This window comes from Rattus norvegicus, chromosome 16 (genome assembly GCF_021556685.1).
Source record: "Rattus norvegicus strain SHRSP/BbbUtx chromosome 16, alternate assembly SHRSP_T2T, whole genome shotgun sequence".
NCBI classification, from domain to species: domain Eukaryota; kingdom Metazoa; phylum Chordata; class Mammalia; order Rodentia; family Muridae; genus Rattus; species Rattus norvegicus.
Genome location: NC_141549.1, coordinates 65,166,531 through 65,191,688, shown reverse-complemented (window position 1 = coordinate 65,191,688; position 25,158 = coordinate 65,166,531). Strand labels below are relative to the sequence as shown.

The window sequence follows — 25,158 nt, the reverse complement described above, 5'->3', positions numbered from 1 at the left end:
TTACCCACTGAGCCATCTCTCCAGTCCCAAGAATTCACTCTTATCTTGCTGTGACCTGAATCCTTGTCAGGAAGCTGGCCAAATCAGCAGTCAGCATGCATACCCCCAAGGGCACCCTTACAAAGGGATAGGCTATGCATGTACTCTAGTCAGAACTTTAAGAAAATATCCCGTTTAGTCAGTCTAAATGTATCCCCAACTCAGATTCCCCTCAGCTAGATACCTCAAAGGTCTGTGGATGCTCGGGGCCTCCTGAAACACGGGCAAGGAGGAAGGAGGGGAAGTTGGAAGGACAGCACAAAATTTAACCGCCTGAGTTAAGACGTCAAGGGGAACTATGTTGTCTACTATGTCGCCATATGGGTACATCATCAGTGTATGGCATAGGTCTTTGGAAAGGGTCTCTACCAACGAGGTCCTGCAACCTTACTTCACAGTACCTCTGCCTCTGGAGACTTGGTTCCTGGATACGTTTTCCCACTGGTAGTCAACCCTGCTCATCAAACTTTTGGCACTGAATTCTCTCTCTCTCCATGCTTGACCTGGCCCACATAGCACAGCATTAATTGTGGCAAGAGCTCCTCAGCATCACGTTATGGTAGATGATATCACGGCAGAAGGACGTGCAAGAGGAAGAAATCCCAGGGCAGGGTAGAAAGCAAACCTCCCTGGAAAGGACTCACTCCATGAGAACAGCATCGGTTCCCTGATGGCCTAATTACCTTGCTGCGGGCTCTGTCTCCTAAGGGTCTGTCGCTTCTTAGTATTGTCACACTAACAACCAAGCTGTCGATGAATAAATCATCGGGGCATAAACCCCATCCAAACACTAGCAACAGGCAACCAGAGTACTGAGATCTTTGCATGGGATATTCCAAATCTTCCTCTTGTATCGTTGTCCTTCCTGGAAATGTCATTGCCTTTTCGCTTTGATTTTCTGGCCTTTGGATTCATTTCCTGGTCTCTCAATCTCCTCTAAATTGTAATTGCTCTGGAGACAGCTAAACGGAGTGAGGAGTAAATGAGGAAGTAAGTGAAAATGACTTCTGGAATCACGAAATAGAACCCCAGACTCTCATATAGTGGCTGTGTGTCCTTGGGTAAATTATTCATTGTTTCTGAGCCTCCGCCTTACAATATCCTGGAAATAATCAGAGTTGTCCAACAGTACACGATGCGTGTGAAGTCACACATCAGTGCCTAGTGCTTCGTGACTGATCATGGGAAGGTGACAAGGGTAATGATAACATAAAACAACAAACAAACAAAGCCCCAAATCTCAGCGTTCCTTTGGAGCAAGCAAACTTTTCCTAGCCCACCTTCCCAGTTACGCTGCGAGACTGACTCCCACACCCAACACCAGTCTTCCCTTCCTCCAGCTTTCATCTTTTGTGCAGAGCGGGACACATACCTCTGGTCCTGCGTGCACAAAGACAGTAATTAGAGCCATAGGTTGGAGCTCAAAAAAAAAAAAAAAAAAAAAACAAACAAACGAAAAAGTGTCTGGTTAGCAAACGGTCCAGTCAGGTTCAGCCAAAAAGTACAGCAGATCCTGTCTGTGTGGAGTACATATCCACTTCCCTTAGCTTTCAAAGTTGGTAATGCTGTTAACAGGCGGCTGGTGACAGCAGCAGCAACAGCATTGTCTGCTGGGCAAGGTGACAGAACGTTCTGCACTTCTTGTCTCGCAGGAACTGTTCCGCGGATTCAGATGCAAATGAGAACGAAGCCAGCCAGTCCTGATTTGCATTTGCTCTCTGTGAACCCACGTTCCCTCCGAAGATCGTCTTCTGTGCATTTGCAATGCTGAAATGACTCTGCCAAAGCAATTTCTTTTTTCTACTCTATCCGTCGTAATCTCTTTTAGAAAATCCTTCCCCCAAAGCCCAACTTTTACTCTGTATTAATTTGGCCCTCTTTGCCTAGGCTCCGTTCAGTGAAGCTTCTGCTCTCTCACCTGCTCTGCATCCGGGTCTCCTCACGCTGCTCCTTCTCCCATGAGGCCTTGCAGCTAGCCGTCCTTTTGTGTCGTTTCCCATCCTGACCTCATGTCCTGGGCCTACAAAAGGCACACGGGCCCTCCTAAAGGAGAAGGGCAATGCCCTGAAACAAATTTCAGTGTGTGAGGGACGGAAGGCTCTGTGAAAACGAACTTTTAGTAAAATCGGGCATGTCCAGCTGACCTTTAATCAACACAGGCTGGAACTTGGCAGGTCTTGATAGTATGAATTACAGTCTTTTGAGAATTGTGACAATAAAAACAAAAACAAACAACAAAAAACTTGTCTGTGGAGCCTAGAGGTATGGGTACAAATTAATAAAAATCTAGTTATGTCGTTAACATATATAGTATGTAGGTAGACGACTATAACTGTTGACTATCATAAAAGACATGAGTAGGTTGTAAAAAGCTAAATTTTATTCAAGAATTTTATTCAGATTATACTTGGTGCCAGCTGCGGTTGAGGGGATGCAAACACACGGAAATGGCACAGTGTTAATTATACTGCATAGAACTATTCAATGGGTGTCTTAGCTTTCCATAACTGAAACAAAACACAGGAGGTAGTCAACACAAGGAAAGGAAGGTCAATATTCCCTCAGTTTTGAGGTTTCAGTGTTTGGGCCCTGTTTCTCTGGACCCGTTGGGTGCATAGTATGTCATGGCAGGATCATGGGCCAGAGATCTCTTCACCTCATGTGACCAAGTAGCAAAGACAGAAACAGGAAGAGGCTAAAAAACGTCAACACTAACTTCCTTATATTACGCCTCTCCTTCTTCTTAGTTATCCCCCACTTCCCGATAGCACCTCAGGCTAAGAGCTAAGCCTTCCCTGGATAGAGCTAACGGGGCTAATTCAGATCTAACACTCAGCAATGGGTTCCAGCAATCTTTCCATTATCATTTCCTGCTGCCATGGCAGTGAGCCCCAGGGTAGGTACCAAGCATCTGCCCTGTAACGCCAATCATTCTGCCGAAGCAGCTCGTCCCCTAAGTAAATTGCACATGGCAGTAAAAAGGGACCTCTTGGTGCTCTCGCACGTCATATCTTTCACTGTATCTAACCACTTATGGCATACTGAATACGTGTAATACCTGTTTATGTCGTCAGTAAAGCTCTGGTCAGCCAGTTGCTAGTTATCACTGTCAGGGAGGCTATATGTAGTTAAGACGGGGAGTCAAAAGCTACACGTGGAATGTGTAATTGCACTGGTCCTAAGCCATTAACCTCTGCAATGCTCAAGTTCACTTGTCTAGAGGAAAGCACAGAGATTACACAGCCTGAGCTCAAGGAATGCTTACACACACGTGCAGCTAGCATCAGATCTGGAAGTAGGTCAGCAGACAGGCCCAGGACCCCAGAGCCTTCGCTCTGCTTTCTCTCCTAGCCCCTGCATAGCCCTGACTTCGAGACCATGATTTTACCTAATGTTCAGCTCGATGTCAATACAGTAACACACGATGTACTTTATTGGGTTTTCCCTTCTTCTATTACGTCTGTAAGACTCACCCACACTGCGGGTCATTTTCAATTCTGTGGACCATGTGGGTACAGGGTTGTATTAGAATTTGCTCTGTCTCATAGGAGATACGCTCTGGTTGTCTTGTGTCAGGGGCTCTGAATATTATGTACAGGACTTCTGGTGAGCATGAGTGTATGCACACATTTCTAAGGCGTTGCTTCATGGGGTTGAACTCATGGCTTTTGATGACTAAGAGTATTTAGTGGTGGTTGGAGAATTTTAGTCATGGAGACTTGTGGGACCAGGGTTCATTGGCAGCTTTGTGTTCTTCCCAGACTTTCATGTTGAGAATTGAACCCGAATGTCAGTATGATTACAGATAGACCTTTTAGGAGGGTCTTATGGTTCAATTAAGTCATAGAAGTTGGTTCCTTGTCCAATAGAGAAAGAAAATATGCCCTTTCTTCCTCCCCCACACCATGTACCCAGCAAGCAAAGGCCATATGAGGACACAGCAGGGAATTAGCCTGTCATCAGCCAGCGAGCCCTTACCAGATATGACATCCTTTCTCAGTGCGTAAGACTTGATCTAGGCTTCCCCTCACAGTAGCGCTGATATAAAATTCTGTGGCTTATACAATTCAACTGTTCTGGCTCTGCTACAGTGACCTCAGCAGACTGAAAAAAAAAAAAGAAGACGTTTTGTTCCGATAGGTTTTGTTTTTTTTGTTTTGTTGCTGGGAGAATATCTTTGAGAACGACATGATTTTTACTGTTGTGAAATAAATACAAATAAAACGTTTAATGTTAATTATTTCCAAGGGTAGAGTTGGTGGTGTTAACTTCACTTATGACATTACTTTTATCTCCACAACTCTTCAGCATTGCCAGCCATCATCCATCCTATACACAGCAAGCATTTCGCTTGGGGGAAGTGACCAGAAACTGCCCTTGGTCATATACATGTGAAGGAGTTATCATCCTCTTATCTGAGGGCACCTTGAAGACACTCTGTTCAAGGTGGCTGCTGATATGTGGGTTTGATGTACTCTTAGCCGGCCTGAGAGACTCTTGTCTGTCTTTATTCTACATCTGAATTTAGAAGCAGCTGGTCCTAAACTTGTCTTTTCTTGGGAGACAAACAGACATCATTGTTCAAATGTTGCTCAGAAAAGTCCAGTCCCAAGTGGACGGTCTTCCCTGTGTCCACGCCTTGTGCCTGGGCTGAGCATATTATATCTACGATCTCATGACACAAATCCCCTTTAAAGTAGCTCATGGTATACTAATTTTAAAATTTATATTACAGTGGCTGAAGATGTAGTTTGATGGCAAGGCTATATATGATTGGACAGTAGAGAGTGGGGTGGGGACAAAGTTTTTGTAAGGCGGGAGAGAGGAGGAAGGAGGGGAATCAAGATGGAGTCCATGGAGGAGGATAGTTCAGGTTTAGGTCAACTAGATCAATTTTATCTTGTCTAGGTGGGCGGTTTATATCTTTATCAGTTGGCAGTGAATTTATTGGGTGGCTGAATTATGGATTGAGAATTTAACATGTAAATCTAATTGCTAAATTACGAGTTTCTGGAACTTTGATTTACCGGGCTAAAGAGGACAGTGTGGGAAAGAAATGGCTGAGAGGCAGTTGGAGCACGCGGATCTGGTTGTTACCCTCGCGGAGTGAGAATGCGCAGGGCCTGCAGAACGAGACGTTTGTGTGTCAGGCATGGTAACTACCGCCTAGAGGGCCACTTGGAGGGGGTGACTAAAAGGGAGACAGCTGGGAGAGGACGGCTTGTGAACCGAGTGGCAGAATAGCAGCCAGAGCCAGCGGATCCAGTGCAGGAACTGATAGAAAATGATTTTTTTACTGCATCAAGAGAAATGGCTCAGTAGTTAAGGCCACTGGCTACTCTTTCAGAGGACTTGGGTTTGATTCCCAGAATCCTCATAGCCACTCACAACAAATAAAACTAACCTTTACTTGCCTGATGTAATTGTCCTCGTGGAGGCTTACTGCCTTCATCTGCTAACCTAGACCTAGTCCTGGAAACTTCTAGCCTCTACAATCTAATCTAGGCCTAGAGTGTTTTCAGCCCCTGAGACTTGCTGCTGAATGAGCTCACCCCTTCCTAGTTCTTTCTGAGCTCTGGCTGGCTGGTCAAAGCTGTTGTGGCTCAAACTCCTCTCCAAGCTGGTTCAGTCTGGCTTCTCTCAGCTTCTAACTGATTTGTTCTGCTTGGCCTCAAACTAACTACAGCAATCTCCTCTAATTTTCTGCTCTTTCTCATTCTACGGTTTGTTCTGTCTTTACCTGTGTCTAGCTTGCTCTCTCTCTGCAACCTGTGTCTGTACAACTGTCCCAGTAAAACTGCCCCCTTCTCCTGTGTCCTGCTCTAAGTCACCTCTCCGTTCTCATGAGAGTTGTGCTTATCTTATACTGTCAAGTCTTTCTCTGATTTGTCACTTTGTCCGATACTCAACTAGACAGCACTTTCAAACATACAAGGATGCAGCATGTAGATTTTACTCCCCACTTTAAGCTCCGGGTAGACCATGCTACCAGCCCTTGGATCCACAAGAAACAATGCATGCACGCACGCTACTTAATCTTAAATGCCTTTGCTAACTCGATGACTGGGCACTCCTAAACCTCCCCTGTGACCTCAGGCATAACCGGATAGAGTGGCCATTGGCCACTCCAACTGAAAACTCACAAGGCTGGTTGGCTTTATCTCCTGCCACTATAGCCTCCTTCTTCCCCAGTTCTCCCAATTTTAGTTTGCCTGCAGGGACCTAGAAGTCCCGCCCATTCTGCCCAGCTCATTGGCTGCTAGCATCTTTATTGATGGATTAAGAACCAATGGGGGAACAGGATCTTAGCATCAGAGCCACCGCCTACAACTTAACTCTCATTGTTTGCGATTAAAGATACACTAAGGACAAGTCTTAATTCCAGCCAGAGGGATTAAAGGTGTGTGCTAAAGAGCCACACCCTAAATAAAACAGCCCCCCCCCCCCGCCCCAAGTAAACAGCACAACCTCAGGGTTCACGGTGTGATCAAATATCCTGCAACAATAGGCTATAACTCTAGTCCCAGGAGATACGGTGCCTCGTTATGACCTCTGCAGCCAGCACAGCCGTGGTACACAGATATACATGTAGGTAAACACCTATATGGCACATTGAAATATAATAAAGATAATAATAATAAATAAGATAGATAAAATAAAATTTATACTACAGTTATGTTGTTGTAAAAATATAAAAAATAAAAAATGTATAGTGATCTTTTACCTCTCTAGGTCCTGCACCGAGGTGCCCCAAGATACCTGCTATATATCTTGGCGGAAACACATCCCAACTCCGCGGCGGCCCAGTGTCTCCTGCCACCGCACACTTTCCTACACTCAAACCATCACATAAAAGAACACACAACACAATAACCTTTGACCCAATTGATAAGATATAATTGCCCACTTAAACATACAAAGCTCGGTACCATCCATCCCTTGAGGACATTAATAACAACCTGTAAATACACAGAGAGGAATCTTTACGTCAGCCTCTGTTGTCCTGCCACGGCTTCTCCTTTTCCTCTCTCTTCGTTCCAGTCTCCTCCTCCTCCTTCAAACTTTTCTCTCGCCCATCCTTCCTTCTCATCCAATGACAGGCCTCCTCCTATCTTGTACCTGCCCCACCTGTGACATCATCCCACACAGTTATTTATTATTGTGTCTGTGGGTGTGTGGACACCATGTGCATGGAGCTGAATGTGTGCCATGCGTAAATGTGGAAGAGGAAAACTTGTGGAATCATGTTTTTTTTTCTTTCCTCCATGAGGGCCCCAGGGATCAAACTCAGGTTGTCTCGATTGGCAGCAATCACCTCTATGCGATGAGCCATCTTCTTGTCCCTTAGTCTCATTTTATAGATGAGGAAACTAAAGCTTGACAGAATCAAGTACTTTTTGTCCATAATCATTTCGAGGGAGCTGCAGGGCCACATTCCAGCTCAGTCTGATTTCTGAGTCTAGATACATCATCAAATGCACACACATAGGCACACATATACATACTCCAGGAGAGAGATGTAGACTTCCTAACCTTTGATATTGGAGGAAAGATTCTAAAAGTGAGTTAAGCCACACTTACCTTGAAGATGAATGGATCTTCTAAGTCCCCATGGTACACTAGCCATCTCCCATTTCTCTCTCTATCTTTCCCAAGCCATTCTCTGCTTTCCTCTAGCTGGATCTGTGCTTTATAAGGTTCACCTCTGTAGACTGCATCCTTAGGGCTGCTTGCTGGTTTGATTACAAGGTAGACTCTTGTTTTGGGACAATGTAAGAAGGCATCAGAGAGTAGATGTGTCTTCAGCACAGATGTTTGTGCACACATGTACACATAAACAGACACATAGGCTCACACACTGAGGTATCATTTGGGGAGATTGGTATGTTCTTGTCTGTTTAAATTTTGTTCCTAGTTTTCAGCTCCCAGTTGGAGCCAAGCATAGGGTGATGGTGTATGATGTGTCCTCTGCAGTTGTCTCTGCTGTGTCCTCTGCAGTTGTCTCTGCTGTTTCACCTTTTTGTCTGTGTTGGCTCCTCAAATGTCTAGGGATTGTTGGGTTCTGCCAGCATAAATTTTCCTACCTTTACGTGGGGCTGTGACTCAACCTGACTTGACTGAGAAGTTCTCTGCTGGCCTTCGAGTGGTCCAGGCTGGGCCCTGTTTGAATGTAGATATTGAAGAAGCTTTTGAGACAACAAAGCTAAGCAGGATGAACATAGAAAAGAGACAACATAGGGTCTAGAAAGATTGGTCCATCAGTGAAACGCTTGATGGACAAGCATGAGGATCTAAGTTCAAATTCTGGCACCCACATAAAAACCATGCATGACTGCTTGTGCCTATAGTGAGAGATGGGGGGTGGTTAGAAGGGTTGGGGGTGGAGACAGATTCCAGAAGCTCCTTAGCCAGCCTGTCTAGCCCAAGTGATGAGCTCCAGCTTCAGTGACATACCCTGCCTCAATAAATAAAGTGGAGAGTATTAGGAGGAAGATACTCGATGCTGATTTCTGATCTCCACATGTGCACATACATGCAAAGATGCACACACACACACACACACACACACACACACACACACACACACACACAAACAATATAATCTTCTGGCTTTAATGTGAACCTGTGAATCCAGAGATCCCTGTAGCCTGCCCCTTAGATTTTCACTCATGCAAGCTAGTTGGGGTTCCCCATTTGATGAGTCTGTCATGCTACTGTAAATGTCACTGTAAAGTCTTCATTAACCCCCCCCCACACACACACAAAATATTGGTAATGATGCAGCAATGCCTTCTGTGTTGTCTTTTATCTTAAAGCTGCAAAGAAGAGAATTTTTGCTGATTCTGTGAAGTTGGTATGGTGGTCTCTCCAAACCTCTCCCATGGCATTTGGACTAAGCTTGCTTCCTTCCTTCCTTCCTTCCTTCCTTCCTTCCTTCCTTCCTTCCTTCCTTCCTTCCTTTCTTCCTCCCTCCCTCCCTCCTTCCCTTCTTCCTTTTTTCTCTCCCTCTCCCCCTCTCTCCCTCCTCTCTCTCTCTCTCTCTCTCTCTCTCTCTTTCTCTCTCCCCTCTCCCCCTCCCTCTCTTCTTCTCTTTTTCCTTTTTTGTAAAATAGCCCTTAGCTGCTTGCCATGCAATCTCTCTGTAGTCTGTGAAAGACAATGGCTGACAATTTCCTACAGTCACTTCCTCCAGGCTAAGAATTCTGGCAACTTAACATCTTTCTTGGAGACGTTTTCCTCTCTGAATTGTAGCTTTTGAACTTTCTCATTTCATCTGGAAAGGTGGTGAGTGGCTCCAGGATTTTGTCCGGAAGGGCTTTGCTGGGGGAAAAAAATGCACTCTAACCATAGATTTATAATACTGAAATTTTACACTGAATAAATGTCTTTTAAATATGTAAGGCATGGGAAAATATTCAGCCAGGGACCTTGCCCCGGAAGGTGCTTATCTGTAAGCTCCTTCTTGGCTTGGCTTGAAGTTATTGGCTGTTTTCTGGGGATGTGGTCCTGTTGTAGATTTTCCAGGTCCACCAGCATGTTGTTAGGGTGGGGTGGGGGTTAAGGGATACTTTGGTCTTGAGGTGAAGACTTTATGGCTTTGTGGGATTCATCCCCCCCATCTCTATCTGTTCCTAACAGGAGTGTAGCTGTTCCCAAGTCTTGTAAAAGGGAGCATTTAGGGAACCAAACCAAAAGGGGAGACTTCCCAGAAGCAGTGCTCACAGGAGGAAGCTTTCACTGGGGAGGAGGAGGGCTCTGTTTTCTTAAAGAGAGACCTCCCTTAAAAGATCTATTTTTGCCTTTAATGAATATTCTGTAACTTGGCTGAGATTCAAGAACCTAACACGACCATGCCCGTCTCCTGTATTCAACTTGGGAGCATGATAGGGGATGCCTTAAATAGAAACCTCAAATTTAAAGAGGAATCTTGTCTTGCTAAAATAATGTTTGGAATAATGAACTTTCCATTGGTTTTAGCTCCTCTTAAGCCTGCCTGCCTTCTTCAAGCACTCATGTAACCCTGTTTCAGGGAACCCTGGGAGTGGGGTGCAGTTGGAAGCAGGCTCCTGAGCTGAGCTCTTGGCATCCATCTATGTGCATGTCCACAGATGGACTTTTAAGCAAAAACTAACTCTTCTTTTTTTCCCATTTCTCTCTGCTCCAACTTTTAAATATAATTCAATCACAGGCTTGGGAAATTTAATGAATTAAATTACCACCATTAGCTCAAAGAAGAGAATCTATTCCTGGTTAGCTCAATTATTTTGAGGAAATTAACCATTTAGAAAAGCGGTTCTCATCCGTCTGCACAGTGGCATTACCCACGGAGCTCCCTGTGCTCCCATCCTGAATTCCAAGCGTTCCTGTTTGGATAGAGGTGGAAGAAGAACAACCACTATTCATATCTTTACAGCCTGCATAATTTTCATCTGCAGTCAAGGTTAAAATCCTTGATTTAGGAATGGAAAGAAATCGCACTTTGTGGGCAACTTAGCTGGAAGCAGATTCATGAGAAGAGCCTGGAATTTGGAGTGAAGGGTTCACTTCTGTTCCTACTTTATTGTTTGGACTTGATCAATGTGCTCTCTCTCTTCTCTCTCTCTCTCTCTCTCTCTCTCTCTCTCTCTCTCTCTCTGTGTGTGTGTGTGTGTGTGTGTGTGTGTGTGTGTGTGTGTGTGTGACTTCTTTGGTCTCATGGATTAAAAATACATACATACATTACATACAAACAAACAAACATAAAAAAAGACACAGAGCAGAACTTGAGGGCATTTTATTGGACTTAGAGAGAGGGAGAGTAGTCTGGGATACAGGATAGAAGTATCTGGGAAAGAAGTCATTTATTTTTTAATTAGTAAAATAAGTAAAAGGAAGGCAGATTTCAAGCATTGATCATGAAAGATTTTCAAGCTGCTTGAAACTCAGTTTTAAGCTCTGGCCTTCTATAGCTTGATTAAAAGTAAATCAGCTCTGGCTGTGGTTGCTTGTATAAGACCTGCACAAGATCCGGCCCACCAGCATGCTATCCCAGGGGAAGAGTCTGGGGGCTCATGAAGCTCTGCCCTTCCCTCAGAGTTAGAGGGGAGAGAAGGGTGGGAGAGACATTGACATTTTCTCTAGCGGAGTAACCATTAGGAGGTTTCCGTGCTCCTGTAAACCCTAATGAAACTCATTGGATCACAGACATAATGTATCAAGGGAGAATGGGAAATAGGATAGTTGGGAAGAAGAAGTGGGGTTAGAGACAGTGGAGAAGACCATGAGAGACAGGGTGAATAAAAATATCAATTGACCAGTGTGATAGAAAACACGCTCCAAATATCTTAATTCCTGGGATCTGCAAATACAATGTTACATATTAAAGGAGAATTAAGGTTGCAGATGGACCTAGGATTGCCAATCCGTGGACTCTACACAAAGTAAACCTGCAGTATCTGGGCGGACTTGTTATAATATCAAGTGTCCTTAAGAGGAGAAAGGGAGACAGAAATGTTCCGTGATTGTGGTGTGGATGGATTGTAATGGGAACAGAAATCGAGTTGCCCATGTTAGGTTTGGGCCAGAAGGAAGAGAGTCATGAGCCAAGTCATGTGGGAAGCTTCCAGAAGAGAGACAAGAAAATGGATCTTACTCAGAGCCTTAGAGAAAGAAAATAATGTAACTCATCAGTGATGTAATTGGAGCCACATGAGACTGGGGAAGACCTCTGAGCTACAACGCTCTGACATAATAAAGGAGACATAGGAACGAAGGCTGCAAAAATTCGAACATTAGAGTGATTACGAAATTTAATCCGTGAGGCTAGAGTGATGACCCAGCAGTCAAGAGCACTCACTGATCCTACAGAGGACCCAGGCTTGGTTCCAAGCACCCTTAACATCTATGTACCCCCACCTTCACAAGAGCCTTCTTTCCTCTGACCTCTGCAAATGTCAGGTACTCATGGGGTACACATAAAAAACATGCAGGCAAAGCGCTCATACACATAAAATAATAGAAAAGTAGTAAATCTTTTTTTAAGTGTGTTTGGTTTTGAACTCTCAAGACACACACTTTAGCACCAGCCTTTAGGTGAGGGATAAAGAGCCACAGGTTGCTTAGAGCTCATTGTAAGGTCGGAGATGAATCATGAGGGAAGCTTTCAAATAGCCATGGAGCTAGAGAGAAGCCCCTAACAGGAAGTACGGTAATTCTTCCTTCCCACTTTCGATCTTAAATTCCCGACCACAGAGAACAACTTTCAACTTACTACCAAAGTTAAACTGAGCAAGATTAAGGCTAAATGCTTCTTCAACAGTTGGCCTGTAGGATGGTACATTACTTTACTTCTTAGAGCCCTAGTCACCAATGGAAGATGGCAACTCTTCTGCCCCTTCAATTCAACTACCAGAGCAAAACCCTGTGTACCCAGATTGTCTCCTGTTTCTGTTGGGCTCACTTTTGTTTTCCAAGTCATATCTTTTTTTTTAAATCTTTTATTCTATTAAAAGGGTAGCTTCCTATCTCCTACTCTTGCATCTCCACTTTCCAACACCTTTACATTGACCAATAGATCACACTCTCTAATCACAACATCCTGTCTTTGAGCTCCCTTCTGTCCCTGATATGAAATTCCCTTATTAATGAGACCAAGAAGTGCTAAGGGGACTCTGGCCTATGACAGAAGCACTGAGCATACAGGACAGGCTCTACATCAAGAGCTATTTTCCTGAAGCTTGAACAGATGGGAAAACTATTTTCTTCTCTCTTCCTCTTCTTCATTGTCTTGAATCCACACTTACCCCATTCCCAAAGATTTGGAATTCCCTGAGTACACCCAGATCGTCAGAAAGGCCAACTGAAGTTACCGATTACAGATTAGAGAACCAGGTACTTGATAGCTCTTTGCTTTGCTGAGAACATCTGAGGTAGTGTGGCTTGGCCAAAAGCACCCAAAGGTCTTCATCAAGCATTTACACAAACTCAGTGTTACCATGTCTGTTGCAATTGAAAAGTTATTACCTCCCTCTGGTCCACAGTGTTTCTGAATTGATGAAGTGAGAAAGGACATGTTCAACTCCCAATTTCTTGCTGACAATATGAGTTTATGAGTTTTAACAAGCCCATGGACCCATCCCAGGCAAGCCAGCAAATACTCTTACCTGTCAACAGGAGAAAAATTGTGCCCAGGAAGCTTCAGAAATGAGGAAGTTTTGTACAGAATGTAGAGATTTTTCTTCTGGAAATCTGGTTGCTTTGAAGTTAACATTGAGAAGGTCTTCATTCCATGCTGACTTGGCTTGAGTACATAGATCTTTCTGTCAATGTTGATAGAGAGGAGGGTCTTGAGGTTGATGTGAGGATCAAAAGTAAGATCACATCAAAGCACCCAGAGGATTAGGTTGTGGGATTTCCAGGAAGATCTCTTTACCAAATTCAGGGAAGACAGAGATTAGAAATGCTTATGCAAGGTACAGACAAATTGTCTATGCTGCTCAGACCTTAGGGTCTCTAGAGCTTCGTGGTTTTCAAACTGAGCATGCGTTTGAACACCTGGAAGGCTTGCTTTGTTGCTCGTCCCTAGACTCCACACTGAGCTTCTGATTGAAGAGATCTGGCTGGAGCCACTTCACTATTCTAACAAGTTGTCACCTATTGTTGGTACTGCTGGCTGACCTTGATGGCCCTAGAGTCTCAGTTGGGAAGCAACTGCTACAGGTCTCACTCTACCAACTTCTTATATTTCCTAGGAATCCCCAGCAATGCTTGTTAAAAATACTGGATCCCAGTCTGTCCAATGGAACGCTTGACTCAGTAGATTCCCAATGAAAACTGGGCAGTTCTCATCATCATGGACCAGGACCATGCGGCTGGTGCTGACTTAGACAATTATCTGTTGGCTGCACCAGAATCACCGGAAGGAGCTTATTTAAAATGCTGTTCTCTGTTGGAGAGATGGCTAAGTGGTAAGAGATAGCCCTCACCTGTCTTGTAGAGGATTCAGACTTGGTTCCCAGCACACTCACCTAGCAGCTCACAACCACCCATACATAACTTCAGTTCCATGAGCTCTGAGGCTTCACAGGCAACAGGCACACTTGTGCACAGACAGACAGACAGACAGACAGACAGACAGACAGAGATGTATAGCTGTAGGCAAACACCTGTATGAATTTAAAAGCAATCAAGACCGATTCCTGAGACCTCGTGTAAGGACTGGTTGTGAAGAGCAGGGCTGGCCACCCATATATCTTGAACTTCTAGGTGCCTTTGTCTATTGCTAAGCTGACCTGTTTTGCAGGACAGAGTCCTAGGGAAGGGAAGGCAATAATATTCCAGGATTGGTTGAAGACATGGTGCTGCCTGGTCTGGCTCCCTACTCCTTGATGGGTCAGTCAGGGGCAGCATTTGTTTCTTGTGCTACTGTCTTTCTAATGGAGAAGCCCAGGGAATTGGGTCCTGCATTAAGATCCGATAACATCTCAGACTCCAACTGGAGGTCTTACAGCACAAACTGATTTTGACATTAACTGTGTAGAATTCAAACCACAGGTTAAAGGGAAAGGTCGCTCCTTCCTTCTGATACTAGTCACAAAGAGGGTCTTCGGGGCATCCAAACAGCTGTTTGATTTGACTCTAAACATAGAGTTTCTCGTATATGATAGAGTTTCTCCAAATATGATAAATGTTACAACTCTCAGAACTCAGGAAAGCACTATATTTACTGTCATTGCTTTGTTAGGAAGGCCATAAATAGGTAGCCAGAATAAAATCTAGACTGTCCTCTAAGCATAGGGGATAGTTTAGTGACCAGGGACTCCGCTTGGTTTGGACTATTCACACACCCCTCTTTCAGTAATGCACTTGAAAACCTCATTCTCTTACTTGCATGTTACACACACACACACACACACACACACACACACACACACACACACCTTTTACCAATGCATCTAGCAACCTGCTGGCAACCTGGGATCACCATAGATACCAGGCTACATGTCTATCTGCTTTAAACAATATAAATTATTACTCACCTTAGCAACCTCCTGTTAATATCTGTTTTCTTCCCAACACTTCCTCTAATATAACTTGGAACCATGGGAAATGTGCTGATACAACCTAGTCTGGTTTGTAGTACATATACCATAAAGTAAACTTCTTCTTCTAAGTACCTTACTATGCTTATGCATAATTGAGTGTGCATATGATTAAATCCAGATACATCATGAGAAGAAGCATCTGTAATAGAAAAAGTTTTGACTTAAGCTGTCAGTCAGAACAGGGAACCACCCATGCTATTGTACCTTACCAACAAACTTTTCCTCTTGAACTCCTAATCAGCAGCCTGGGTGTTCATGGCCCAGCCACTGTCACTCTTAAGAGCACATTTCCTTCTAGTCTGTGCTATCATTTCAACCCACTTGGGCCTTTATTTCAGTTCTTTGAATAAGAGGCCAAGAGCAGGCTGGTCAGAACCTGACCATTGGTAATAGGAACGTTGGCGTCAATGGGATCTGAGTACAGCAGGCATTTAGAAATTACTTTTGCTAAAAGCATTGACTCCTTACTTCTGCCCTCACCGTATCTGAAAGCACTACGGAAGGAAGCCTGGCCTCTTCGCTGTGCTTTTGTGTATCTTCGATTCGGTCTTAGCTTGCTTTCTATTGCTATGATAAAACATTTTGACCAAAAGGCAACCTGGAAAGGGAGGGACTTATTCTTTACGCTGCCCTCTCAGAGCGCATCACTGAGGGAAGTCAGGGCAGAAATTCAAGCTGGAACTGGAGGCGGAAGCGGAACACAGACCCCGGAAGAATGACGCTCACTAGCTTGCCTGTTGTGGCTTGCTCCACCTGCCACCTAGGGTCATCTGCCCAGGAGTGGCACGGCCCACAGTAGACTGAACATTTCCATAAATCACTCATCAAGAATATGCCTCCACAGATGTAGTACAAATATTTTAATAAATCCCAGTGCGGGGTTCCCTCCCGCCTTTGACCTTTTTGTGTCCCCGGATGAAACCACACACACACACACACACACACACACACACACACACACACACACACACACACACACACACAACCTTTATGTTTTTTTACAATTTTTTTTTCTTTTTTTCCGGAGCTGGGGACCGAACCCAGAGCCTTGCGCTTGCTAGGCAAGCGCTCTACCGCTGAGCTAAATCCCAACCTCCTATGTTTTTTAATGTGCCGTGTGCAACACAGTAGCTGGGCAGTTGCCTACCCTCCATGCTGTTAGAATCCACTTTCCTAATCTATAACTCCGAGTTACTACTTACTAATTTCTATGCTCCATCTTGGCTGCTCTTGGCCCAGTTGAGCAGCCCTCCGGGCCACGTTTTCTTGGCCCTTTTACCTCTTCTTCCTCCATGGCTACTTTCTCCCCTTTCTCTCCTTCTCCAAGGTCTCCAGCCTGGGAAACCCAAACCACCATCACCACCACCATCTCCCCTCAACCTGCCCCACCCCCTTACCTCTCTTCTTCCCTGCTATTGGCTGGGGTTTACTTACCAATCAGAATGAACTAGGTGCAGGTTCCCACAGGCTCCGTGCTAAGCAGTGTTAGGCCAACCCACTCTACACAGACATACCCATTGGCCAGTCTGATGAAGGCAATTCTTTAACTGACGTCCCCTCTTCCCAGGTGACTCTAGTGTGTGTGAAGTTGACGAGAACAGTTACCCTTCCCATTGCTGTCCCAAAATGCCTGACAAAAAGTAACTTAGGGCAGGGCGGACTTATGCTGGCTCATATAGGTTACAGGGATATGCTCCTTCCTGGCAGGGAAAATATGTGGGTAGGGGCAGAAGGCTGGCTCACATTGCTCAGCCAATCAGGAAGAGAAAGCAAATAGGAAACTAGAGCGAGCTACAAACAACCTCAAGGCGTACCTCAGTGACCGCTTCCTCCCACAGCTGTACCTCCTGAAGGGTCTGCAACCTTCTCAGTGTCACCAGCTGAGGGCCAGGTGTCAAACCCAAACAGCGTCACCAGCTGAGGGCCCAGGAGCCGAAGCGGGGCATTTCATATTCCAACCATGATAGCGGCCTTTATTTTGCACCAGGCTGGGGCTTGAACTGACATGGTTATGATATTCATCAAGGAGCACGTCTATTTAATGTAGTCGAGGCTTAAAGTGGAGAGGAAAATCTGTAGTCCTTGGACTCCATGAATAACAAAACCTTGCAGGACAATTGCTCATGCAGGCAATGACTACAATAACAAGGGCTATCCCCCTCCCACCCCAGAACCAGCTTGTTTCTTCAGTCAGTGAGGAGTTCTTCACCCTGCTTTGCAGAACCAGGATTAACGGAGCTCACCTTGGCCATTATTGCTTGACCACACCCATTCCTCTCCCTTTGTCTATATTCTTCTTTCTAAGCTGATGTTTATGTCATAAGCTGAGGTTAGACCTGGGGGTGGGGTGGGGAGGTCACTGAATCCTTTGTTCTTCCCTAAATGGCTGCACAGATTAAATCTCTTTTCTCTGTGGTTTTCTGTGACTAGTCTCTTTATTTCCCATACGGAGACCAATGACTAAGCCTAGTTTTTTCTGGAAATGAGGGCTTGCCCTAAACTTTTGATTAGAGGACACACCAACTCCCCTGGTGTGCCAGGGTACTCAACATCCAGGAAGTTTGCCTGCCTTTCTGTGTTCATAGTTTTTATTTTTCAGGCATGATAGATTAAACGATTTTGTGTGTAAATAAATTTTCATCTCCAGTCCCCTCCCCTTTCTTAAAGGTTAGTAAGTGAGTCTGGGAGCTCAACCCCTTTAGTAATTTACCGGGGATCTATCTATCATGGTCAGTCCCTCCTTGAATCTATCTAAGGGCCAATATTGAGTTTCCTCATTAGCATAAACTCAGATATAATCTGCAGAATTCCCGACAGACACTCCTACCGTGGCAGGAGAATGGAGATTGGAGAAAGCTGTGTCAAGATTAACATTGAAAGGAAGCCAGTTGACAGAGAAAGACTGGACTCCATGAATAACAAAACCTCTTTCCTGACTGGGCTCTATACAACAATGGAGTGTGGTTTAGAAAAGCCTATGGTAAGAACATGGTGGAAACAGATACAAATGCCTGGCCCAGTGCTCTTCACTTAGCTCAATAGCCTGCTCTTGGTCTCAAGGAGTTCCGGTCTTTACTTTATACTATACTGACGCCATTCCTAATTCTTTGCTCCGCCCTTCTCCCCTCCCTCTTCTGTCCCCCATCCTTCCCTTCCTCCCTGCCTCCATCCTTTCCTGTCTTTCTTCCTTCCTTTCTTCCTTTTCCTCCTCCTTCTTCTTTCAATAGTTACATAGAGGACTTTGGTGGGGTTTGATTGAGGAATCTAAATGAGGTCACCGAGAGCTGGGGTGGGGGACATCAGACAGGACAACAACAGATCTGAAGTGCAGGGAGGTAGGGCATCTACACTGCAAAGATAAGACTCTTGTTTGTGGTTTTAGGTGATTTCTGGGGAGAGGATCAGGGGCCCCTCATGAGGTTATAGACTCAGAGCCTGGGTCTGGATGTTACTTTAACACCAACTATCTATACCCAACAGAACTGCCTGTTTTACAGCAAATGTAGATTATGCTGGAATTCTTGTTACTCAGCTGGTGAGGAGCTTTAGTAAGACTCCAGGATTGGGAGGGAGGCTTTTCTCCCCTCTCACGCCCCCCAAATTTCCTTTCTACCCTGCCTTAGTTAGCTTCTTATCCTCCTGTTCCCTACCCTTTACAGCTCGGTGTGTAACAGCCTTGGCAGGAGCAGAGATCTGTTAAAGACTGTTTTACTTTATTTTATGTGTAGGAGTGAAAGACCCCCAGAGAGGACCTTTCCCTCAGGAGGAGTCCCAAGCGCCCAATGACCGAGCCGAGTCCACTCGGATGCAATCAGCAAGAGGGTTTATTGGAAAACACAGGTACCTGCGGGCACACAGTCTCTTCGGAGGACTTGCGCACCCAGCAGCTCCAGCATGGGGCTTTTATAGGGATTGGGGAAGCAGAAGCGGGCGTACAGAAGCAGATGCATAGTTACGGGGATTGGTGGATTCAAACGAGGCACATAGACATGTTCACATATGATTGGCTATTTCACATGATGAGGTAATAAGGTATAGCTACACACATTGGCAGGTTTGGGGCGTCCTGGATGTCGGGGGCTGGGGGCTTATCTCTTCCTGCCAGGTGGCCTGTGAGTGGTACTCCTGGTCTGTTCTGCATTCCTTTCCTTTTATGGTCTGTTAGTTTTCACGGTGACTCGGCCCTAGGTATCTGGGCGTGCCTGGGCTCGTTCAAGCCTGTTGCAACTCTGAGTTAAGACTCATGGGGTGGGTCTTTCATTTTCCCCCATTTTCTTTTAGACTTGAGTAAAATCCTTTACTCAAATCGAATTCTAAGGAATCTCTTCCTGTTGTCTTACCCTCTGGTATTGTTGGGTGAGAACAAGCGTCTGAATGACTGAGAGTCTGTTCTTTATGAACTGCATCAATCTGTTTAGAATGCAGGGGCCAAAGAGGAAGATTAGGAGGAGGATGATTAAGGGTCCCATCAAGGTGGACACCAGGGTAGCAAACCAAGGGGATCGGTTAAACCACCCCTCGAACCAGCCTTGTTGGGAATCAAACAGCTTCTGTCTCTGGGCCAAGCGTTTTCGGAGCTTAGCCATGTTATCTCTCACTAATCCTGTATGGTCTGCATAGAAACAACATTCTTTCAGTGTAGCACACAGGTTCCTTCTTTAAGGAATATCAGGTCTAATCTTCTCCTATTCTGAAGGACTACCTCTGAGAGGGAGGTTAGGTATTCTTGGAGGTCAGCTAAAAAGTCTTTCACTCTTTTTATATCTGAGTCAATGGCAGTTCTGAATTCTCTATAAACCTTGCATTGCAGGGCAATGGCAGATGTCCTTGTGCTGCCCTTGCAGCACCTAGATAGCCTTAAGTAATTCTCAACTCTTTTTTTTTTTTCTTACTAAGTCTCTAGCATCAGGATTCCAATCTGGACACTATCTAAACCTACACACCAAGGTCATGACTAGCTTTTAGAACTTCTAAACTTGTACAGATTGTGATCCCTGAGGCACAGTCCCAAGAAGTGTTAGGAGTACTAACATATGCAATGTTACATCATTTGTAATAGAAATCAAGCCTATCCCCACACCTATCTTGATAAAACCCGGGGCAAACATGAAATTAAGTCTAGGGAGCTTTTTGAAGATCTGATTTTCCCTCTAGGTCCCAGCTCTCAGCCCCAACAGCTAGTACACGGCTGGTGAGGGCTGAGAGTTGATGGCTGTCAGGGTGGTCAGCAGCACCAGGTACGGTCCTTTCCAGTGAGTATCTGGGTTCGGTGCCATCGTATGTAGCCGAGTCTCCGACCTGGAACTGGTGAGATGTCTCAGGGGTCCCCAGGGCATAGGCTGCTGCCAGCTCTGAGCAGATTTCTTTCTGTATCACCTGTAGGTCTTTTAGCCTGGCACACAAATCATTATTACTATGGCACTATGACATGTTGGTTCAGTAACATCATCTAATACAGTCAGTGGGGCTGAGGCCCCATATAAGATCTCAAAGGGGGTAAGGCTGAATCTGGAAGGGGTATTTCTTGCTCTGAAGAGAGCAAGAGGGAAGGAGTGTCACCCAGTCTGCGCCAGTCTCCATGGTTAATTTGGTCAGGGTCTCTTTTAGAGTTCTATTTATTTACCCTACCTGTCCTGAACTTTGAGGTCTGTAAATACAATGTAATTTCCAATTGACCTCTAAATACTTGGCCACACCCTGGCTTACCTTGGCAACGAAAGTAGGGCCGTTGTCTGACCAGATTACCTTGGGCATTCCAAATCGGAGGAAGATTTCTTCCAGTATCTTCTTGATGATTGCAGAGGCCGTCTCTTGTTTGGTGAGGAAAGCTTCTATCTATTCCTGAAAAAGTATCTACAAGCACTAGGAGATACTTGTGATTATATTTTTCTGGTTTTATCTCAGTGAAGTTCACTTCGACTTTTCACCAAACTCTCTAGGTCTCTTTGCCCTGTTTGCTTGCTAAGCATTCACTTATTGACATACCTTATACTTTCTACTGTCTCTCTGGCTAAAATCTTAAAGTCTATTACATACACTTAACTACTTGGACAAACTTTTTATCTCCTAAATGAGTCCATTTCTGTATTTGGCAAAGTGAGTCTTTTCTTTGTTCTCTGGGGGAGTATAGCTTCCCCCACAAGTGTGCCATTGTCCTTTATCTTTTAAGCAATTTGGGCCTTTTCTAAGTGAGGCCATCCCTTAGTCCAATCCTAGTTCTCAGTGGCTGTCTCTTGCAGGCCTGCAACCAGGATGGGCTCCTGCATAACCATTTTTCGAGCCACTTGATCTGCTTCGTTATTGCCCCATGTCACTGAATCTCTTCCCTCCTGATATCCTGAGCAATGAATAGTACTCACAGTTGTTGGCTTCATCAGGGCATCCAAGAGATGGCAAAGGCATCTGCGGCACTGATGTACTGGGGGGTTGAGGTTCAGCCATCCTAGATGACATTGTGTTGTCCACCATGGCAGCACCCACTTATCTCTGACCTTCATGAAGAGAACTGTTCCCGTCTGTGGACAAGGTAGCCTCGGCTTTCAGCAGGGGTCAATCAGCCAGTCACAGAGGTCTTTCCTCCACCCATGGGCTTCTGCCAGTGCTTGACACTCGTGCTGTGGTGGCTCCAGGTCAGGATTGGGCAGCAAGGTGACCAGATTGCCCCCAACAGGTGGAGAATCTAGTCCATGGCAGCTGACCAGTGGTCCCATCTTTTGGGACACTCTATTCAAAGGCAAACATCAGCCACTCTATCACAGTTTAAGTCCTGGATTGGGTGATAATTGTTAGTGCCCGGCTGGCAGGAGTGATATGTTCCAAGTAGAACAGCGCTAAGCCATTCATCTCCCAGCATCAGGTACTGGTGCACTGAGACAGGTCTTAAGCTCCGAATACACAGTCTGTAGATATGCATACACATGGCCTCACCCAGCCATTTCAGCCCACGCAAGCCATTTTGGGGAGCAATTTTCTCATGAGCAAGGGATGGGGGCAGTCAGGGATGACTATGAACTAGTGGGTTACCCGGCCCACGCCAAGGTCCACTGTTCTTCGGGCAGTCCATAAGTATTGTTTGTTGCCAGCAGGCCCCTGTACCCAAGGTCTTTGGATACTGGCCCACTGGAGCATAGGAGCACAGAGCATTGGGTCCCTGTATCCATAAAACAACTGGGCAGGCTTCCCTCCTATCTCTGCACATAGCCAGCACTCCAGGACCGAGAGGCTCTCCAGTGTCCCCTCTTGTTCTTTCTGGGGCAGTCCCTGACCCAGTGTCTTTTTTTTCCCTTTGCATTAGGCACACTGATCTTTAGCCAGGAATTCTCTTCTGTTGCCAGGTACTGTCTTCTTAGGTTCCCTAACTACTGTGGCCAGTATATGTTCCTCTCTTGTCTTTTATCTCTCTTTAGCTCTCTAGCTTCCTCTTCTTTTTGTCTCTTTTCTTCCCTAGCTTTCTGCTCTTTTTACCTTCTTTTCTCTTTCTCTTTGTTTAACGTTACTTTCTCTGTAACTTATACTAACTCTCAGCAACTTAGCTTAACCCTTCAAATTTCTGTAACTTTCTCTTCATACCCTTTCCTTATCTTAGCCAGATTGGTGGGGCATTTTCCAGCCCCTAGGAGACCCACCCTTGGAGCCTGGGGGCAGACCTGGCACTCCCTACCTCCAGGCGTCTGAAGAGAGCAGGCACAAGTGAGGGCCTTCTAGCCATGTCTGGAACATTCTTTCAGGCCTCTAGTAGGATTCTGTCTTTCCTCGGTGGTAAAGAAGACCTGTAACAGTTACTAACAAGCATCTCACGTGGGATGGTGAGAAAACAAGAAGGGAATCTAGAGGAGAGAGGTCCACTGAAGAGGACAAATAGCATTTAGTCACACAGCTAAACCAGGAGGCCTTTTTTTGGACAAAAAGGCCACTGTAAATATAAGCACAAGCTTTGTCTATGAAACAGAAAGGCGAGCAGAGAGGCAGCCTAGCTGTTACCGGCTGTCTCTCTGGGCTTAGATTTTCCCTTAAGGAGTACCTACCTCCCTTCAGTGTCAGCTTGGTGGCTTTGCCTCTCAAGAGAACCAGCCTCCAAATGACACTAGGCTTCTAGTAACAACTAATAACAAAAGGATGGAGAGATGGTTAGAACCTGGGTGCTAGATACTAAGCAGCTGACAAAAGAATTGTAACCAGTTCACCTGGGGCTTTCAGGACTTTAGTAACAGCCCTTTACCAAACTGTCTCAGTGGGCTATAGGCCCATGGAAAAGAAAACATTAATCCTGACTGGCAAAACAAAGTTCTTCACAGTTGTAGATTCTTTGAAACTATTTTAGGGGCTCTTTTTGTCCCCCAACCTGGGGCATTTTAACCATAGGGGCAGGAACTGGCTGCTGTGGGGATAGGACCAAAGGCACTCTCCATGTTAATGATGATCAGCGAGAAAAGTAATTTAATGTTGGAGACTGACTCCTCCCTTGGAATAAGGACAGCAGATAAGGCAGGCTTCCTTAAAGAACTTCTCTAAATGAGCGCTCTCCTACTGTGAGCAAATGTCAGAAATTCCTTTCCTGTTCTTGTTTTCCTTATAGCCCCACTTAGCTCTCAGCCCTTTTAGATCATTCTTCCTGTAGCATTTCTAACACAGCCTGTCCCTTTTTTATAGCCTGTTAACAGCATTTCTGATCTTTTAGGCAGCTACGCACTAAGTGCCATACCAGCTGAAACTCCACCTTTAAGATTCCTTACTCCCAAGGAAAATTTAAATCTTTCCCAGTTCATCACAGCTGGCTGCGAGCATAAGCACAGATAAAACACTATATGTTTTTGTTTTGTTTTTCTTTCCTTTTTTCAGAGCTGGGGACCGAACCCAGGGCCTTGCGCTTGCTAGGCAAGAGCTCTACCACTGAGCTAAATCCCCAACCCCCAAAACACTATGTTTTAAAAATTAACTTTGGCTATCAACCAACACACTGCCACTAGAGCGGGGTCTACAAAATTAAGTTTCTTACTCACTAAGCGTTAAGGGGACCAAGTAAAACTCTTCGACGAACAAAGCAAACAGTTTCATGATTTCAAACACAGTCGTCGGTCCAAGATTTTAAACACAGTCGTCAGTCCAAATTCAAACACGAAACAAAAGTCAAAAAGACACTAACAGACACAACACGTCCAGAAAACCACAGTCAGGTCACAAAGAAGACAAACAATTCCAACAGTCAAACAAGTAACAAGCAGACGCGCCGCGCGGCTTCGGTACCAAACTGAAACCAAAAATTCAGACGGAGTCAGCGAGGGTCTTGGATCCTCTACTCCAATAAAATTCAGACGGAGTCATCAAGGGTGCGGATCCCTCCGAAAAATGGACGGAGGTGCCACGGATCCGGATCTCCCTCTCCTCCAACCACCCTTGGAACGTCTTCCAGGGCTGCGGGGGAGAAGTCCGAGCTCGTCAGCTCCTTCTCTGGCCCGCCCAGATAGTCCCCAGATCTGAGCCTATTGATCGATCGTTCACAGGACAAGACACAACAGACAAGACAAACGCCGGCCGGCTTACCTCCCGGTGGGTGGTCGGTGGTCTCTGGGCAGAGGGTCTCCAAACCCCGGGCGAGCCCCCATAATGAAAGACCCCCAGAGAGGACCTTTCCCTCAGGAGGAGTCCCAAGCGCCCAATGACCGAGCCGAGTCCACTCGGATGCAATCAGCAAGAGGGTTTATTGGAAAACACAGGTACCTGCGGGCACACAGTCTCTTCGGAGGACTTGCGCACCCAGCAGCTCCAGCATGGGGCTTTTATAGGGATTGGGGAAGCAGAAGCGGGCGTACAGAAGCAGATGCATAGTTACGGGGATTGGTGGATTCAAACGAGGCACATAGACATGTTCACATATGATTGGCTATTTCACATGATGAGGTAATAAGGTATAGCTACACACATTGGCAGGTTTGGGGCGTCCTGGATGTCGGGGGCTGGGGGCTTATCTCTTCCTGCCAGGTGGCCTGTGAGTGGTACTCCTGGTCTGTTCTGCATTCCTTTCCTTTTATGGTCTGTT

At 45.4% G+C, this 25,158-nt stretch overlaps 1 protein-coding gene and 2 long non-coding RNA genes across 4 annotated transcripts in view; all 3 read right to left on the bottom strand.

Moving 5' to 3' along the window:
• Window positions 1-25,158, bottom strand: part of Erich1 (glutamate-rich 1) — a gene marked incomplete at its 5' end in the record, with an annotated part of 52,793,804 nt that overhangs the window by 18,472,675 nt on the left and 34,295,971 nt on the right.
• The window catches only part of LOC102553697 (uncharacterized), a 30,781-nt gene that overhangs the window by 3,234 nt on the left and 2,389 nt on the right, over window positions 1-25,158 (bottom strand). For 2 of the 3 annotated variants that reach the window (XR_015640396.1, XR_015640397.1), the window contains 6 exons: window positions 15,057-15,261; window positions 13,182-13,337; window positions 8,124-8,199; window positions 4,018-4,143; window positions 1,958-2,103; window positions 723-1,001 (listed from right to left, as the gene is read on the bottom strand). This is a non-coding gene — a long non-coding RNA (uncharacterized LOC102553697). Of the gene's footprint in view, window positions 1-722; window positions 1,002-1,957; window positions 2,104-2,401; window positions 2,547-4,017; window positions 4,144-8,123; window positions 8,200-13,181; window positions 13,338-15,056; window positions 15,262-16,936; window positions 17,011-25,158 lie in introns of those variants that run through there. The other variant, XR_015640398.1, reaches the window with a different exon arrangement.
• LOC148000589 (uncharacterized) lies at window positions 18,929-24,909 on the bottom strand. Its single transcript, XR_015640395.1, has 2 exons — window positions 24,663-24,909; window positions 18,929-20,514 (listed from the first exon to the last, which is right to left on the bottom strand). It is a non-coding gene; the product is annotated as an uncharacterized LOC148000589 (long non-coding RNA).